This window comes from Ambystoma mexicanum, chromosome 5q, assembly GCF_040938575.1.
Source record: "Ambystoma mexicanum isolate Mex_15411 chromosome 5q, UKY_AmexF1_1, whole genome shotgun sequence".
Classification (NCBI taxonomy): Eukaryota; Metazoa; Chordata; class Amphibia; order Caudata; family Ambystomatidae; genus Ambystoma; species Ambystoma mexicanum.
Window position 1 is genome coordinate 456,543,427 of NC_090933.1, and position 16,076 is coordinate 456,559,502.

A 16,076-nucleotide genomic window follows, 5' to 3' on the forward strand; every position below is an offset into this window, starting at 1 on the left:
AAAAAGACCTTATGGTCGAAACACGTGTTGGCTTAGTCATGACACTCCATGATTTTGGGAGCACTGGAAAGCTGTAATGACACTTGAATATTAAATCATAAAAAAGAACATTGGACTCAGTGCAGTATGATTGGTGTTCACACTAATCTTACGCTATATGAATTTGCTATATACATACATACATAGGTGCATATGTGTTTAAGATTTCTGTCTGCCTCATATATCAAGGGCTACAGCTAACAGAAACAGATATGACTGGATGTGTGAATGAGGCCTGTAATGAACCTTGTAGCCACGCATGGACTGAAAGCTCGAGAATGTGCTCACAAATGACGAATGTGGCAGTTTGACAGTTTGCCTCACAAATTTGAATCATAGTATCTTTGAGATTACGAGGTGAGTTTCCACTCAGTCCCCAACCATCATACTTCATCTGGGAGTCTGCACAATTACCTTGTCAAACCTAGTAAGGTATCTGAAGAAATAAACAAATAATCCACCCAAATAGGAATCAGGAAGAAGATCTGTTGGACTGATTTTGTTTTCAAAATCAGATCTGAAGGTGAAGCACTGGGAGTGCCTGATCAGACCAGCCTTTTTTTGTGACCAGAGGACGATTCGGACCAGTGTCCTATTCCGTTGAAGTGGGAGGATTAGCCTTGTCTCAAGCTGTTAGGATTAGATGCATTGCTATGGATCCCTCTGCAGAAAACTACCCAAGAAGTTGTGTACACTGGACGAATGAGAGCAATGTCAGACAGCAGCTTAAATGGCAAGCAATGTCTATGGCATGTGTCTGTGTAACACACTCTACTTGGAACTCCTCAGAACATCTACAGCCCAGTGAATGAATCTCCTAAATCTGCTACATCACTGCAGCCTGCTCTATTGCTTTCCTCAGAACTGAGATGCCATAAACAACGTTAGTACCTGGCGCTGAATATTAAGAATGTCATCCATGCATTGATTGGTGCATTTACGAGCCTTACCTCAAGGCAATCCCAGCGATGTTACTGCGTGTTCCTTGTGCCAGTGCCCAGGATGCCTCTGCATATCAGATTCTTTCTTCAGACTGCCATGGAAAGGGAGAAGGTCTACACGTAGTCCTTCTCCATGTTCCATAGCTGCCTGGTTTTGGCCGCCATGGAGAGGGAGAAGGGAATACCTGTAGTCCCTTCTCTCTTTCCATGGCAGCCATTTTCTTTGTTTGCTATGGCCGCCACAGAAAGGGAAAACGGACTGCCGTAATGTCCCTCCACCCGACCTGCGTGGGGCTTCTTGCCTAAATGAGCAATGGAAATGCTGGAATCATTTGAAATGATTTATTGCTAACTCATTGCTGCCATGGTGACAAGTACAATGTACACCCCTGCCCATAATCATGAACTACAAATAAAATATGCTTGCAGGGATCTAAAGTGTGGCTTGCAGCACTTTCTTTTATGTAGGCCCAGCCATCAAATTATATCACTGGCCATTTATCAGAACACCACAGTAGCAACTTTGAACAAGGCATGGTCAGAAACCAGAATTCATCAAGACTTAAATTGTAGCACTGTTTTGCGGTTGCTGAATATACCCACCCAACAAATTGTAGTAAGAAGAAACCTTTACTAAAGTTGTGGTGGTATTTTTGAACATTTAGTCCAATATCAATCTGCACAAGAAAGGAATATAAGGCTCATAACTCCCCGAACTCTGTAGGGTTCATTAAAGGGCTTGTGTCACAGATCTCACAATCAGACAAAGACTAGGTGGTTTCGATTTGCAAAGGATTCAGTTTGTTAGAAGGGTTGTAATTTGAGTACACACACACACTTTTGAAGACTATTATGTTATGCATTACGACACTAAGCATTAAAGGGATCAACATATCGAGCTTATGTGTTCAGTCCTGGAACTTGGAAGGGTGCCACACATATCTTTTAAGTGACGTTAGACAACATATCAGTTAAACCTACTGCATCACCATTGCTTTGAATTTGTCTTTGGGCTTGTCGGGAAGAGAGGGTTCCTTATCTGGGGCTCTTAGACCATGGACCCGTCTTATTTGCATCAGGTGCGGTCCGCAGGCAAGTTTGCAAACCAACAGGCTTTCTGCATTTGGTGTCGGAGAGGATGTGTATGTCTTCCTTTCCCTCTCATCTCACTTCCCTTTTGAAGTGAAGAGCATGGCTTGGACCACTCATATGAGGATTGACGAAGATGAAGCCAGAACAGGAGAAGATCATTTAAGTGCATACATACTAATGAGGCTTTTCATTTTGTATGCAATTGGTGAGCAGCAGATGCCACCTGTGCATAAGAACATTCTAATACTCATTTATAGAAGTCAGAAAGGAATCCAGCAATGCATTTTTTGACAATCAGTTGTACATTTGCTTTGTATTTGGAGTTAGTGGTTTAGAGACATCTGAGGGATGTTATTTAGGTTGCATGTTATTTTGTACATTGCTGCTGCTTTGTCACGGTCTTGTTTTGATTTCTGTAGTACCGAGATGCCTATGTGTGTCACACATAATAATAAACAATACAAATAGTTGAGGGTACGCTGGGAGACAAAATGAGAATGACAACATGATATGAGTGTAAAGAAGCTACCCTACATTCTGCACATTAAATGAAACTCGACTATAATGGCTTTAATCCTCTGGATGCTCAGAAACCTTTAAGATAACATTTTACGGGTAAGAAGAGATTTCTTGCAGAGGCAAGACATTCCTAGTTGCTAATTTAAGAAGATGAGTCAGAAAAAGAAAAAAAAACACATTAGAACAGAATTTTCATCAGCTCAGGCAAGCAATCACGGTAAAACTACACAAGAGGCCAGGAAGTAATCAAGCAATGGAAAATAACCGAGCTGTCAAAAGAAGATTATTAGGTGAATCCAAGTATTATTATAACATACATTTTCAAAATGAGAGAAGCTGAACAAGTGATTTTAATTGAATCTCTTCTTTGGAGTTCCCATAGAGTGAGCATAGTGCTAGATTGCAATAGAAGAGGAAGTTGAAGTTTGTGAATTTACCACAATCACTTTTTCCTGCAAAGCCGCATTTTTGATGCAGTATTCTAGAGCAATGGAGGCCCTGATAATCGGAACAAGGTTAAAAGGTTTAATCGTTTAAAGAATTACATCTTTACAAATTAATCTTAACATTTTCCTTTTATGATACATAATGTTGTTGGCTATGAATGTCATATTGTATACCAATTGAATGTGTGTGTTTTAACAACATCGTATAGATGTATCTTTTGTAGTTTCTAGCTAGTTAGATATGGCCTGGAAAATTCGGACAAGACTAAAAGGCCAAATCGAACACTGAACTAGCATGCTGATTTGGTTTTTGGTTTTTACTTTCCTGATGAATAATGTCGTTGGCTTTGAATACCAGATTTTATATTATGTACGTGGAAAAGGTTTTTTTGCTCCCGGTTATCTTGGTTATAAAGATTAGAAATGATATCCATAACACTTTGGTTGGTACGAAGTGATTCGTTTATTTGCGGTCAGCCGACACGTGTTTCGACCCGTAGGGTCTTTCTCAAGGCTGAACAGTGTTCAATGGTGACAGGTGTTTATGTGATTTGTGACAATTGTGTGACAGATTATATTATGTTCCATTGTGGTGTAGGGGTGATGTGCAGTAAGTGACAAAAAATAGCAAAACATAGCATCACATCAAAAAACATTGACGTGTTAATTTATAAAAAGCATTGTTGCATGCAAGCGAGGAGAAGGGGAGGAAAAGAAAAAGGAGAAGGTTAGCAAGTGAGCAGAAGGGGAGGAAATGGGGGGTTTTTCTTTAATGAGGTGGAATCCTCTTACCTAGTCTGTTTGCTGATTGCCCTCAGTGGGGTGTTGTTCAATTTGGAACTGTCCTTACGGCAGTCCTGGCTCCTATTGGGCCCTGTGATAAGAAAGTACAATAACGGTGGTTGAAAAAGCATTGTGGTATGAATTACCTGATTAATTACTATTTGGTTCCCAGCTAGTGAGTGTTCTTGGCGGCGTCGAAATCACATCACGTGCAAAATCCGGCTCGTGTGTGTTTCTTGGCCGTGTGGGTCGTCCCTAGCGGATTTCCTGGGTCCATTGTGGGACCCCAGGGTTGGTGCTATGAGCTGGTCTGGATTGACATCAAGAGCTCTTGGGTAGACGCTCTTGTGTGTGGCCAGCCACTCGAAGGGCTGGTGTTGTTCCGGGTTGCTCGAGTGGGGAGCTGGTCTATGGGAATGTCCCTGCTGGTTGGAAAGTCTGCTAACCATGAGGGCGGGCAGGGAGGCTTACCTTTGTATTGTGTCTGCGTTCCTGGGCAGTGGTCTGCTACTTTCCTCCACCGCGCTGGGGGCCGCCATTATAAGGCGCTCGTGAGCTAGCTGAATCACGTTATGTGACGGGTGCGCATGCTCAGTGGTATAGTGTTCGAGCGAATGTCACTGTGCATGCGCGTGTCCTGCCGTGTCTGCGCATGCTCAGTGGATCACTGCTGGCACTGTAGTGTTCGGAATGGTGAGATCTGGGAGGAGGTTGTATGGGGCCATTGGCCCACGGCAATTGGCTGGTTGCCAGGGGGGGGGGAATTAGCGTTGGGAGGCGCATAAGCGAGAAAGTGTTGCTATACGTGGAGAGCCGTGAGGATACTCAGGCTTGGTGGGAAATTCATGTTCCAGCTTTTGTGTGCAGGGGAGACTGTTGGACCCTGGGCCACATAAGGATTCTATGTGATGTGGGGATAGATTCAAATTGGTATGTGTGTCAAGGACATGGGTTGGGCATAGAGTTGCCCTCAAGTTAGAAAAATAGGGAGAGGAGAGGAAATGTTTACAAGAAGACATTTAGATTGTGGTCTTTGTTCAGGCCATTTTTAACACATCTGAAGTGACAAATTAGCCGTGCTTCTTCTTGTCTTAGTTTCTGAATTCTGTCTGTTTATATTATGTAGCTCATGCTTTTTAATAACAGCTTGATGTGTTGTTGTATTATTCTTGTATGGGCTTTTCCCAAAATCAAGTTATTGATTGATTGATCAACATATTAGGGGATCAATTAGGGGCATAGTTTTATGACATATTGAAATACTCACGTTCAAAACAACCACCCAAACACTATTAATACTAAGGAGTTTTCTGTGGCCGGGGAGGAGGTAATGCTACAAAATCTTCAGTGGAAGGTTTAAGGTTCCAGGAAGGAGGTTATGGTAATGTTACAATAGTTCAATAGGTTAGATGAGAGGGTCTGTTTGCTGAAGGCTAGCCAAATCATGCTGTTTGTGGTTACAAGAGGTATGCATACTCAGGAGGTCATTCCGGGAGCAATAATACCTGTCCAACTGTGGCATCCTATCTGCTTTTCTCCATGGGGGGGGGGGGGGGGGGGGGGTGTGTGTGTGTGTGTGTGTGTGTGTGTGTGTGTGTGTGTGTGTGTGTGTGTGTGTGTGTGTGTGTGTGTGTGTGTGTGTGTGTGTGTGTGTGTGTGTGTGTGTGTGTGTGTGTGTGTGTGTGTGTGTGTGTGTGTGTGTGTGTGTGTGTGTGTGTGTGTGTGTGTGTGTGTGTGTGTGTGTGTGTGTGTGTGTGTGTGTGTGTGTGTGTGTGTGTGTGTGTGTGTGTTGATGTCATTAGAAAGTGTATAGAATATTTCCACCCCCATGCTTCTTCTAGTGTCAGTTAGGACTTGCCTGCCAGCGTGGCTCTTGCCAGTGGGTACATCTACTGAACTACTTATGTTGATACTTGTCGATGGTGCCAAACAAAAAACAGAGCTACCTGAAAAACGTACTTCACAAATTCTGAGTGTTCCTTAAGAAGCACATTAGTACACTAGCGATGAGTGGTTCACAGAAGGACATGGGTACAAACTAGAAGTTCTGCTGTGAGGGTGGAGAAAGCAAGCAGACCCACTGCCCCCCTGAGAAGATGCCACTGCCCAGGGAAGTGCTCAGAACTGACAGAATGTACACAAAAAAGCACACTGCCAGTAACACGTTAGGAAACAGTGTGTCTTCGTTCCAGTGATTACTAAAGCATAGTGCCAGAGGGAATCCACAGAACAGCCCAGATGCCATGTAAATGAAGGGTTGCATGGGGGTACAACACACTTGTATTCTGGTTATTCACCAGCTGTGGGGTAATATTTGAACTTTGAAGTGGCACTCACATTCGTGATTGTACAGAACTATCCTTAAACAATTCATGAATGACATTGCCATCCCGTTCTTGACAAAGTAGTCAAAAATAGTATTTAAATGGTGTTGTCTCAATGATCCATTCTTTGGTCCCAGTTGATGTCATTTTGAGACAGATGAAAGTGTACCACAGCTGCAGACTTAAGGTGACTGGCACAAGCGCTCCATTTAGTCTGATGCCGAGAGTAGAATGATGATGTCAGGCTGAGCTGAGCAGGGATGCATGTTAGAAATGCAGAGGGATGCAATGGCTGTTGGGAACGTTACAGGTGAGGTGTACCTTAAATCTGTGGCCACGGAAAAAGCACAGCTCGAAATTGTTGTGCTGTGTCCAAGTTACAATACAACCAAGCAGACTATCTGTGAGGTTATATTAACTGTGCCAGTACTGGTGTGGGGGACAGAGGGTTTTTGGTTGTTGCATAGTGATCAGAGATCTACATGGATTTTCAACTTATATGTGAACCTTACTAAAGGAAATTAAATTGGGGACTTCTAATAATGTACAGAGAGTATCTTATTACTCAAAGTAAAACCCAATATGTATACTGTTTTTTTCCATACAGCATTCTTTCTAGATTGATACATACATCTAAACATCTTTGAGATATCTCAAGTCAAAAGATTGTTTTGTTTTCACCTTCCTGCATTGGTTAAGTATTGGAGGGTATTGAAGCAATGTTATATATGGTAAACTCCGTATAAAGAAGTTAGGTTACTAAATATGGGCAACAGTAGAAGTCACTTATCACTGTCCTTAGATACGGTTACAAGAAAGATCCTACATATTTGTATGATTTTAGATCATGCAATTACAACTTGGGCCCACCCTCATGTGCTTTATGTAGCCCTTCTTAACATATTGTGACTATAACTAGTTCATGCTGATAATAGTAGAACAGTCTTATGGTTATATGTTCGATTCGAAATACCCTAATCACCTTACACCATGCTGCTTAAAAAAGAAGTTCATTCAGTACCTATTAGCAAGGTCCCTTTGCAGTGCCAAAAAAAAATAAAAACAGAGAGAATGGAAAAAGTGATGCCTTCAGTACTACTGTTAATGTAAATTCTTAAGCATGAAAAAAGGGGGTTACCTCTGAAGTATATGTTGCTTTTAACAAATCTGAGTAGTTAGCACAGCTTCTTGTACCTTTAAGCCGTGCCCTTTCAATACTGTGTATGATTGGATAAGGACAGAATGGTATCATCAATTAAATGGAGGAAGTGTGGTGCTTTGGTGCTAATGAGGAGGGAAAGGTATCCTCAGCTACAGGAGTTGTAACTTTCTGTATGGATACTACTGTAGTGCAGTTTGAAGACATGGTAGTATCCTTACAATGAGCACTAAATAAAGTTGTAGCTATATCGTTAGCAACTCGTGACAGCAGTCCATGTTACTCTGTTCATTCCCGAGTTTGCCTACTTTCCATGTCTCTGTTTAGTTTCAGTCAGATCGTTGGTGAGGTAACTGCATTTTCAGAGTAAGTGCTTGAATTCTTGTTGGTGTGAGATGAGGACATTGTGTTCGTGATTAGCATCTGTGTTTCTATTTCCTTGTATATTTCCTTAGCTAGATCCCTCCTCATTTCCCTGGTGTGGTTGGATGTTTGTTGAGAAAGGGAGATGTGTCCCATCTGCTTTCTGGTTGGTGGGTGCTCCTGTGTTCATCTCTTGAACTATTTATCTTGAGAGCTGTACTTGGCAGAAAATCAACATATAACTTTCCTGGAAACTTAGCTCACTCCTCGTGAGTGTTCCTTAAGATGTACATTAGTGCACCTAAGCTTTCACACTAAAGCAATAATGTGCATCTATTTAAGCCATTACCAGGTGGTAACTGTCCGTGGCCATGGTTGTTAGCCCTGAATGTAGTGAGGCTTCTACAAGGGTCAATGAACATTACAGTTCATAATGGCCTGAAGAGAGGAGCATTATTGCTCTTGGAACAATACACAGAGAACGTTCTTTTTGAAACAACTAAAGATGAAGGAGAAACATTGGATTTTTGGGACAAACGATTTATACCAGACATTAGCAGTCTGTAAAGGGGGCACTGGTCAATCAGGATGCTCAGAACGTGGATGGATTCTCTGGTAAAAGCCTGAGTTCTGAGAAGCCTAACGGCTGCTGGCCAGCACCCCGTCCCAGCTCCTCTTTCCCTTGCCCTCTCCCCCTCACCTCTTAGCACCCCTGTGAGGTCCTATACGGGTGCTAAGAGTGATTAATTGAAAAAAAAGAAATGTATCTTGCAATGTAGCGTCACACCGTAGTCTCCCAACCCTGTTTCTTCGTTGATGACATGACAGTCATCAACATATAAAACAGACTTCTAAACTATGGCAGCACTTCAGGGTAAGTTTCCTTTTTATTATTTAACACAATTAGCACCTGTGTAGGAAACTATACAGGTGCTAATGGCAAAACGACCCGCATTGGTGGGCTGATCCTGTCAGTAAAGTCACCACCGCCCATGTTTATGAACCCTTGCTTTGCTGGGTGCACGCTGAACTTGTGCTGCGCCCGTTAGTAACAGGGTCGGCCCACCGCCTCCATTCACATTGCATCATTATTGCCATCTTGCTACTCGATTGTCTAAAAAGGAACTATCAACATTGCAATCTTCTAATTATGTTGTATAGAAATGGGCTGAAGGCCGTATCTAACATTATGGACCCTGAAAACCAAGTTAAAATCCAAAGTGCAATAACGACTTTTGATGAGGTGTATGGGCCCTTAACTACAAGTATGTTCATAAGCCTCGGTCCAACCCAGGGAGTACAACTCCTGGCTGCCTGATACAAAGATGTCAGTGCACATACTTCTCAAAACATAATTAACTCATGTGCCCTGAGCCTGCTGCCTGACTGATACTGATGATGCTTGTCCACTCACTACCTGCAGAAGTGTGTAGCGGTTTTGCTTTTCTTTGGGGAAAATATCGATCATGTACAACAACTAAATGTAAAATGCACATTGATAATCTTGGGTGACAACCTTGTTCAGAAGTTAGCTCAATGTGTTAAGCACATGCTACAGGGATCTGGTTCATGTGCAAGATAACAGTTTCAAATTCAGTCATGACAGACTCATCCTTTCTTCCCTCTGTGTTTGAAATACTTCTGTTCACCAATAGTTATAACTATTAACATAGAATGAGTATAATGCAGGTATAATGTTTTCGTTCTAAATGAAGTTTATAAACAATATTCAGCGATGCCAAATAAAGGGAATAGTCCATAAGTCACAAGAGGTGATTAAGTCACTAAATTCAAGACATTTGAGTCAACATTGCAAGGTCCACATCACAGTACTAAACAGTGCTGTCTTCAATGAAAGGATCTGCTCTCAAATTCTGCTTGCTTAGTCTACCCTATGGCCTACCTTTCTTGTCATGAAGGGCATTTGAGCGGAAGGCGCACGATACAGGAGAGAGACAACCAAATGTTACAGGCCTCATAAATGCATATATTCATGTCTGCTTATTTAACACAAAAACGTTTTTTTTTTTAACAATCTTCCCATGAATTGCAACCTGCAATTCTGTTTCAGAAATGGTCACACGCATATAAGCTATAAACCTATCACACTGTTTCATTCATTGAATGTATTTAAACCTTTAGAATCCAATAGAAAACTAAACATGAGATCTTTTAGGCTAGCATCAAACAATATAATGAATCGGGGAGGCTTTAATTTTTGATGATAAAAACAAAGATACAAAGAGGAGTGGATCCTCCCCCTCTCTCTGTGTAAGATAGCCGACAATGTTATTCAAAGCCTGTGCTCTGCCCTCCTGTCTAACATTGTAAAAGTCAGAAGCATTGTCCATCGAGGCAGCCAGTCTGCCCTTGTATTAGGCAGGTCATTTAGAAAATAGGTGACACTGCACAAAGGACAGCAGAAAAACAAAGAAATGCTTACATTGAGCACAACATACATAATATTCAATATAGATCCCTGACATAAGAAATATGACCCATAATCATAGACATTAGAAAAACATATCAGAGTAAGGCTCAGAAAAATAACAAAGGGACTCACTATTTTCAAACTGGATACCATGGCATGTATTAAACTGAAAATAGGCAGAGTTGTGAAGATCTCAAAGAAAGTATCTAGATCTAGATACCTAGGCCAAGGTTATTGGGAAAAGGGAGGGTTTGGACAAAAGCCAAGGTGCAGCGGCATATCAGTTTAAATGGTAGTTATATACAGTCTTTAACGGTGGTGTACAGAGGTTTTTTATTAATATAATTTGACAGTAGGTTGAAGAAAATAGGCTAGGTAACCAATACAAATGTGTTGACAAATCTCATGTCCTTAGCAGAATGTGCTCAAATGTGCATCATCACAGAACTGCTTTTTTCTGGTTTTAAAAGCTGCAACATATGCCTTGCAATCCAGTAAATCTGGAAAACAACACGTCGTGCTGATTAGCATGAATGAGGTCATTGTGGCAGGAAATGATCATGTGTTTCAGGAAGTGTTTATGTCCAATGGAAAACAAGTTGTGTATTGGAACTTTAAGTAAGGATTGGCCAATCAAAATATAAGGTTCAGATTAGCATAACATTATTGTGTCATGTTTGCCATCTTATAAAACCATGATGAATGCAGAAACACAGTGAGATATTCTTTTTTCAGCGTGTTAGACAGTTGATTAGACAAGATGCTCCCAGCTGGCTGTCTTTGTGTCTCTTCCTTGCACTGTATGTATTTACTTTCCAGGATGGCTCTCAGCAGAAACGTGTCTGAGAGATGATCTGCTTCACAAATACAATCATTGTCCTTCTGAACAGAGTGTTCTATACCAGTATATATATCTTTTTTAAATATGATCATGTTGGTGAATCATGTGGTTGGTGTACTTTCAAAGTCAGGTGTACAAAACAGTATAATATTTCAATTTCATATAGTCAAACTTTCAAAATTAATTGCACTTTGCAGTATGACAAGATTTGGGAAACCATAATGTTAAGTGCCAAAATTGCAGTCTGGGATCAATGTCCAGCTTCACCACTTACCATGTGTGATTTTTGGCAACTCCTGGAATGCCAAGTGACTAATATTTCAAAGTTGTCAGCCACTAAGAGTATTTTAGTTCTCAGGGAAAACACGTCAAACAAACCCCACTCATATTTCAACTTGCTTTAGTGTTGATTCATATGTAATAATAGTGTCAACTTGTATATTTTACACCACAGTTTGTTTCACTCATGGCCCACAGTTTGTTTCTTGACTCACTCATGGCAACACCCGTCAAAACCAGAGCCCTTCTCTAATCTCAGTTTATGTTTACAAACATGCGTCTTACTGATAAACTCTAATGTGTCTCCTCTACCTATCCTATGATGTGAGAACTGTCTTGGTTGCTTCCAAGCTGTCTCTTCTACCTATGCTTGAGTACTTATTTAGCCTGTCAGGGTGCCAATCTGAGTTTTGAGTCCATGGAGGGATATGTATACCGTCTGCATATGCTTACTGAGTACTACACCCCATCCTTGTGGTTTCTATTAAAATGTGTCCTGTACCTTCGTTAGAACAAAATGGATGCTTGGAACGCAGGCTTGATTCTGATTTTTTGTCTGTGCAGATATGTGTATAACTTCTTCATATGGTTGCTGAGTTCTCCATCAATCCTACCACCCGTCCATGTGGTTTTTATTAAAATGTGTCCTCTACCTATACTAGGACACAATGGGGCTAACGTTCCATGACTGGTAATATAAATACAATGTGTACAAGTCTTGCTTAAGACTTTTAGTCATTTATTTATGCCACAGCTCATTTTCATTCAGTTGTATAGTGGCAAGGAGGTATGATTCTGCCTCACCCTTCCTATGCACCATTAAATACTCCAGCATATGTGTCAACATGTATTTTCATTCTGTCACAAATGCAGTGGAATCCTATGGAATGCGCCTGCTTTTTACACCATTGAAAAGCCCATCATAAATGCTGCCTGCACAGCAAAGTGCGAAAGCGGGGCGTACAAGCAAGTATGACATCATTTTACACTCCACTTTCAAACTCTGGCATGCAAAAGTGGGAAATTAGGCAGGGGGGAGTTGTTTTTAAAAAAAGTGTAATTGTGATATGTCCCCTCTTCGTAATTTGCGTAATTTGCGAGGAACTCAAAAATGAGCTCCAAATACCGCCATTGTGGACAGCTAATTTTCTGCTTGAAATGGCACTTTTTATTATTCTCATTCCAGGACCGATGATTGGGGTTTCGGTACGGCAAGCACGTTTCCGTGGTTATTTTAACTGCTGTCAGGGCAACGTATCTAACTGCGGGTTGTGACCTTGATAGGGGAAGGGGTGACGAGCAGGGATTCTTGGGTGCCCACATTATTTTGGTTTGGGGGAGACCGATAGTTGTATCTGCCCCAGATCCCAAACTCCTTAAAATGGCCCTTTTTCCGTATGTTCAGCAGGCGAGATTCGGCGTTTGGAAACACTTATAGAATGTAAGTTGCTCATGTTGCTGTAAATGTATCCGGAAAGCATGTCCGTGTTGTGAATGATGAAACACAACCTGAGACACGTTCTACTCCCCACGTCAATACAAGTTGACAACATGAATGAAGTGAAAAATGTCGAGAAGGCTGACACCCAAAGGTCGTCCGAAAAAGAAAGAAAAGTGTCCATTAGATGGCAGAGTAGTAACACTTGAAGCTCCAGGCAGAACAATAACCGCACTGAGAAACTACTATAACTTTGGCCATGGTTCTGAAATGAAGGAGATTGATTCTTCCCATAATTAAAAAGGAAAGGTTAATGGGCTATTATCCAGCATTTCGCTTTTTTGACTATCACATCAAAGGATTACTTTTCTACATTGTATTGCAAGGATTTACAAAGCGGCTGTGTGCCTAAAGAAGAGAGAAGTCAACAGCATGCGATCTCTTCCACTAGTGATGAGGAATACATCAGTACTCAAATGGAGCCACGCTGTATTTAAAGGAATGTCTTATATCGAATAGATGGGGATTGTATGCAATCTGATGTATTTACTTGTGTTTATTCATCGGAAATAACATTCATTTTCCAAGTGAATAGGAATACAAAACTATAACTGCTACATTTAAAAAGAGTTCTTGTAAGGCACAGCTCTTAATATATCTGCAGTGTGTAAGGTTCCCATAGGTGACTCTTTACATGCTTATTAAATTTCAATTCATCTGAGATTAAATCATTTGAAGGAGGTTTTCTGTAATGTGCGCATGCCTTAACTAGGTCTTGGGCAAACCATACTTAATGTCAGTTGGCGTAGGTCATGATGTCCGTATCAATACTGTGGAGATTGAATGAATATTCAAATATTAACTTTCTCACGTTTCTCTATTTGCTAAAAACAACAAAAATGTGGATGGATCACCGGCCTTAACCATTATAGAGAAATAGGATCGTGGGAGAGCTGAAGATTGGACTTACGCATGCTTTACACAGTGAAGGGGTCCGGTGGAATGTGAATACCGAATCTTTCAAAATAGTTATGTGAAAAGAAGAGAGAATGGAAATACTTTGGAAATGGAGATGAATGGAAAGTTACATTTCATATTTCCAGGCTAAAACCTAGAGGATTGTAGAACCGCGGTACAGGCCCTGGTAATAACACACATTGATGAAGGAAAGGATGCCTGACCTGCATTGTGGCCACACACCTGGCCCCCTTTAGGGTTGTTCAGCATGCCTCATTAGCATGGAGTGTGATGAGTTTAAATCCATTAGCTATACACTGAAGAGTGCCTTAGTTCAGTGCATTCGCCATGTTCGATTCATTGGTTACAATTCCATATTCGACTGGATTTAGGTTCAGTACGCTAGTTACCTTTTAAATATGCCTGTAACGATAAGCTGGCAATTTTCTACATTTACATAGATTGAGTGGAGTAGCTGCTTTCTACATACACCTAGATTCAAAATTAGCCACATTTTGTAACCCCCTAGCATTCAACAAAGGGACTGTGTACTACCTTCATAAAGATTCAATACATAGTATAAACTCTAGCATACCAATCCTTCTTATGATTGGGAATGCTTTAGCATTCACCTTAACTAATGTATTGACTTCCCACCAGATACATCTAGAGACAGTAAGGAGGCTGTTAATTACCATTAGATTAGATAGGATTTAGGCTAAGCTTTGACATTCACCAAGAAATAATGCTGGGGTTGGCAGAATATCAAGATGACGTTGTCTCTTACCTGGCAGTTCAGTTGCTAATGGCTGGATTCATGGTGCGCAGATCAAGCTGGGGAGGGAGTTGCCCCAGCGAGCCACCACTGCCTCGGACTCCATCCGCATAGCCGGGTGAAGGAATCCTGAGCAAGTATTTACAGTGGTTGTCTTCTATTCATGTGACTCAAATCACTTTGCAATCAGGAGACCAGGAGGGCTGCTACAGTGTGGTAGCCTGGTGTCACCATACAGGCATACTGGTTGAAGTATTCATCATGTTGTAGGTGCGAAAAGCCATGTTTTGAGGTCCTTCTGAGGGAAAGGTTTTTCTCTGGCAGATTTTAAGTGGAAGAGAGTTCCAGATTGTGGGAGATAGAACGGAGAAGTCGGAGCCTCCTAGTCTGGTAAGATTTGATGGGAGGAATCACAATGAGGAGTGCAGAGCTGGATCTGAGGTTGCTGTTTGGTTGATATTGTGTGAGTTTATTTTGGAGGAATACAGGGCCTTTCTTGTGGATGGCACGGCAGATGATGTACACGGCTTTTAAAGCGGCTCGACGGCAGTGGAGCACTCTGAGGGTAGGGGAGATGTTATCTCTGGGGGTGAGGGCAAGATGAAGACTGGCTGAAGAGTTTTGGACACGGTGTAGCTTGTTGAGCTGAGAGGCAGAGACATCTAGATAGACAGAGTTGGCATTATCTAGGCGCAAAAGGATGATAGCCAGAATTGCTGAGACTCTGTGACGGTAGGAGAAATAGGGGAATATTTGTTTTAGAACACGGAGGTGAACATGGCATTGACTGGAGTGTTGATGTGGTGGGAGAGAGTTAGGTCAGAGCTCAACGTGCATACCAGATTCTCTACTGAAGAGGATACCGTGGGAGTGGGTTAGGGGGGGCGTCCAAGGTGTGGGGTATGGGAGGAGTGCTGTCTTGCCACAAATCAGCATTTCGGCTTTACCAGGATTGAGGAGGAAGTGATCGGCTGTCATCAGTGGTCAATTTTGGTGAGGCAGGAAGCAAGGTCAGGGTGGGGGGGCGAAGGGGATTTGGGAATAGTTGGAGCATGATCTCAGGTGGGAAGCACTCTTCAAGGAGAAAGATAATTGCAAGGCTCAAGACTAAATTGGGACACACAGAGAAAACCCAGAAACAGGCCTTTCATTGCTATGTACCAGTCTACTGTACCACTATCCGAGTTGGCAAGATGACCTCTACATTGCTCTGCAGGACATTAAGACCCTGCTGTTCAGGAAATACCTATGGGCCACTTAGGACCTTTTACTCCTATGTACAAACCACAGCAGTAGCATGAATATCCAAGCTATTATAATCTCCAACTTCCCTTTCCACTGACCTCTGTGAACCACAACTCAGTTGGACAGTACTCTGTTGCTTTTTAGCTAGCTTAATGCTATTTACACCTAAATGCAAATACAAAAATGATGACCTGTAAAGGATGAAATGTGTAACATCTACATCAGATACGTCTGTCATGATAGAGTCAGAGGCCAAAGTACATTTCTGTGACTAGGGCGCTTCAATGAAAATGTAAACCCCAGCTCAATGGTAAATACAGTAGGAGCAGGTGGAGGCTGTAGGTGGTAAAACAAGGGTCTAGTTCTCATCACAACAGTTGGATTTTATTTTGTCAGGTCAAGAGATACTTACAAACGGATTTGCTTTTTAATGATCAATGTGCC